This window comes from Leuresthes tenuis, unplaced genomic scaffold, assembly GCF_036924035.1.
Source record: "Leuresthes tenuis unplaced genomic scaffold, fLeuTen1.0.hap1 SCAF_104, whole genome shotgun sequence".
NCBI classification, from domain to species: Eukaryota; Metazoa; Chordata; class Actinopteri; order Atheriniformes; family Atherinopsidae; genus Leuresthes; species Leuresthes tenuis.
In genome coordinates, this window is record NW_027325458.1 from 143,533 (window position 1) to 147,906 (window position 4,374).

General features: G+C 42.5%; 1 non-coding gene across 1 annotated transcript; it reads left to right on the top strand.

Annotated features, from left to right (window-relative positions):
* The first annotated feature begins 326 nt into the window (after nt 1-326).
* LOC140287032 (U5 spliceosomal RNA) lies at nt 327-446 on the top strand. Its single transcript, XR_011911405.1, has one exon. It is a non-coding gene; the product is annotated as a U5 spliceosomal RNA (small nuclear RNA).
* The last annotated feature ends 3,928 nt before the right edge of the window (nt 447-4,374 follow it).

The following is a 4,374-nucleotide window of genomic DNA, read 5'->3' on the forward strand; positions in this document are numbered from 1 at the left end:
GAGAGTGAATGCGAAGTAGACTTTAACACGGCTATGGGAGCGAGCCGAGTGTGGGCTAACCGGGAGAATTGCTTGAAAGAAACGCGACACCGAATGAGCGATCAGAACAAAGCCTCAATACGGGATTCTCGTGGTGTTTTTGTTGCTGCCTTGTCTTTTGCACAGAGTAAAAGACAAGGCAGCCATCGAATAGGGCCCGATTGTTCCTACTTGGTCAGCCGAGGAGCAAGGGGGGGGGGCAAGCGTCTCAACCAAGCAAAGCTCACCATGGGGAAGGTGGCTATGCCAACTAGCCTGATGCCCTGCTCCCGCAGTGACGGATAATCGTACTCTGGTTTCTCTTCATAACTCTTTCTCATAAGTCTTTCGCCTTTTACTAAAGATTTCTGTGGAGAGCAGCACTAATGAGTTGTTTCTATTTTTGGCAGGCTTTACCTTTGCGGGTGAAGCCCTTTCTGTCTGTGCAAAAGAAATCTTCTTACTGTGCAGAGTGACTTCTCTGAGTAGAGTCGCCTTACTTGTTGCGACTGTGCCGATGTTCGAAGCTGGAGTGCAAAGTTGTTCCTTGAATGGTGCTTGCTGGAGCGTGCGGGAGTGCAAAGTTATACCATTTAAAAGGGCTGAAGAGTTCTCAGTGCAGCGGGTGGGCGACACTTTGGCCACCTTGAAAACCGAGGTTACATCCACTACCAGGGGCAGCCCAAGTTCTGCCGCAAGTGTGGTGAGCATGGACACCTGGTTGAGGCTTGTACCAAGGTGTTATGTGGGAAGAGAAGAGAAATTGGGCAAACTTTTGGAGAGTGTCCAAATGGCAGGAAATGTAATCTCTGTGGAGAATTAAATCACCTCTTCAGAGATTGCCCTAAATCTTTTGCCAACAAATTAAAGACGGTAAAGCCACAGTCAAGCCAACAAAGAGAAGGACCAAAGGTGGCAGTTGGTGAACAAAGTGAAGAGGTTGACCCAATAAATTCAAACTTCCCGCCAAAAGCTTGGATTGGAAGTGAGGAGCAAAAAGGGGAGGGGCCTGTAGAGGCCTCACCACTCAGTGTTGAAGTCTGTGAGAATTCACAGGCAGAGGGTGGAGCTACGCTAAATGAGGAGGAAGAGCAGACAGGTGAGTCTAGTGAAGATACTCACCTCCCCGAAGGTCAACAGCCGAAGAGGACGGCATCTGAGCCTCTGATTCCCCAGTGGTATCAGAGAAGAGGGGAAGGGTTAGGTCCCTTTCAGACAGTTCTTCAGTGGAAGAACCTAGAGTCTTCCCCTCCGACTCACCAAATGAGGTCTCCTTTTTAACTTCAGCTCTGCAATCAACCCCCAGGGACTCAAAGTTAAATGCAACATTGCGTCAGAGGCCAACACCGAGAGTCCGAAAAGGAAATATAGATCACCCTACTCACTTTTCACCTAAAGAAATGAAGGAAGAGCTAGTTTCCCAAGAAATAACCTGTGTGTAATTTGTTTTGATAACTTAGAAAAACGAAAATGACATACCTACTTTCCTTTATGCTTTTAATGGTTCTCACCTTCTCAACACTAAATGTGAGAAGTGTGAAATCAAAGACAAGAGCCCAGAGTATTTTATCCTTCTTAGACTCCATAAAATCAGATGTGTTTTTAATACAAGAATGTGGACTACCTTTTTTAAAAAACCATAGACAATGGGAGGAAATGTGGCCCCATTTATCGATATGGAGTGGCTCAAATCAAAATAAAAATGATGGTGTGGCCATTCTAATTAAAAATCCGCATGTTCTGGTGAAAGGTAGCACAGTGGTGAGAGACGGACGGGCACTTTTAGCACACTTGAATTTTATGGGGCAAGACTTTAACCTCTTAAATATTTATGGTTTCAATGGAAAAAATGAAAGGTATGACCTTTTAGAAGATATACAGCTTTACATGCTAGGGCAAGTACCTTTAGTTGTAGGAGGGGATTTTAACTGTATCTTGAGCAGGAAAGATAGAAAAAGAGCAGGGGTAGATTTTAAAGTGGATAAGACTTCGATTTTATTTCAGGGCATATGCAGGGATTTTAAGCTTACTGACTGTTTTAAAACCATGCATCCCAGAGAGGAGGGCTTCACCTGGTTTAGTCATGATGGCACCAGAGCCTCTCGCATTGATTATTTCTTTACTAGAGATTGCCCACCCACTGATGTTAGATTAACCCCTGTTTTCTTTTCAGACCACCTTATGCTCTCCTGCACCCTTTCACCCCCTTCTGGTGTGACGGTAGGAAGTGGTCTGTGGAAACTCAACTGTTCCCTGTTGGAGGATGAAATCATAGTCAGTCAGTACAGGGAATGTTATAAAGAGTGGCAGACCCTTCAAGACCTCTACGAAACACATGCACAATGGTGGGAAATGGTGAAGGAAACGACCCAGACTTTTTTTAAACAGCAAGGTAAACGTAAAAAAAGGAAAGAGAATAGATGTATGATGGGACTACATAAACGCTTACAGCGCTACTTTAAACTAAATCAGTGTGGCATAGACTTTAAAGAAGAAATCAAAGATGTCAAAAAGGAAATGTCAGTTTTAGCAGAAATAAAGAGTAAAGGAATTTTTGTAAGAAGCAGGGAGCAGGAAATTGAGGAAGGTGAAAAAGAAAGAAAGTTATAAATAAAAAGGAGTGTATTCAAAATCTAAAAAGAGAAGATGGGTTTTTAACAAAATCCACACAAGAGATGATTGAAACTGTACATACCTTTTATAGTAACATGTACAAAGAGAAACCAGTGCACTTGGAAACATCGGCAGAAATCTTAAAATTCGTTGACAAAACCGTAAAAGAGAATGCACACTTGAAACAGAATTTTACTGCTTTAGAGTAAAAAAAATGCCTAACAGGTTTTAAGAGAAGTCGAGCTCCGGGTTTAGACGGGCTTCCTGCAGAATTCTATCTGACCTATTGGGACCTTTTATCATCAGACATTTTAGATGTTTTTAAAGATTTTGAAAAACTCGACCGACTGCCTGATAGTTTTAGAGTGGGACACAAAACCGCTCTCTCTCTTTTTTTTTTTTATCGTGTGCCAGGGCGTTGTCTCACGTATTAGATTATGCTTAAGATACGAATGGGTTTATCAGTCACATCAGAATCCATACATACTGATCCTCCCGTAATAAAATGGTCGGATCTTATCAAACACACTTTGTTTCTTGTGACAATCAAGTCAGCGAAACAGCGTATACACGTCAAGACACTGAATCAAGTTTGCCACAAGAACTCATAAGTTTGGCAGTATTGCTCTGCCGTCAGCAATCATACACCCATTTTATTTTCGTGAGACATGTGCAAGCACCTGTTCATCTACTGTTCTATCACTATGAATTAGTGATCTATTATCAATAAGGATACTTCTACAACTACTATCAAAGTATGTCCGGACTTCTTATGTTGTCAGTTGCTATATATGAATAAGTGGGTAGCTACTGACAAGCATTAAGCATGTCACACAGCCCAAACATATAACATTTCAGGACACACCACACAGTTAACAACCACAGTGAAGCGTGTCAAAGCCCAAACATGTAACATTCAACAGGACACTTACACAACACATTCAAATCAAACAGTCAGACAACATACAAGAACATATACCCCAGCCGGCATTGCTCCCTGCCTATTTTCGTACAGCACACTATGTGTGCGCACACCTTTATTCACAAACTCTTCAACTTATACTCTTTTACCGAAGCTGCTACAGCTCGATTGGCCGAATACCCTTTGATCCTATTTCGGTGAATTTGACATCTGCCTTACATATAACAGATTAGCGGTTTAGCAGTTTTAATTTAGTTTGAGTGAAGGAATTCATTTTATAGCAAAATCCGAAATCGTGAAGAACTCATGAAAGTAAGCTTATTCTCGGATTCCTGAAACTTTAGATTTGCTCTTTCTTTTACTGCAAAGTACAACGTTGTTTTTTTTGTTTAAATCTTTCTAGACATGGTAAATATTAAGGACAAAGCAGTTTTCACATAGTTTGAGTGAAGGAATTAATTTTATAGATAAAATCCCAAGAGTCTGCTGAGAAAAGAGAGTGAATGCGAAGTAGACTTTAACACGGCTATGGGAGCGAGCCGAGTGTGGGCTAACCGGGAGAATTGCTTGAAAGAAACGCGACACCGAATGAGCGATCAGAACAAAGCCTCAATACGGGATTCTCGTGGTGTTTTTGTTGCTGCCTTGTCTTTTGCACAGAGTAAAAGACAAGGCAGCCATCGAATAGGGCCCGATTGTTCCTACTTGGTCAGCCGAGGAGCAAGGGGGGGGGGCAAGCGTCTCAACCAAGCAAAGCTCACCATGGGGAAGGTGGCTATGCCAACTAGCCTGATGCCCTGCTCCCGCAGTGACGGATAATC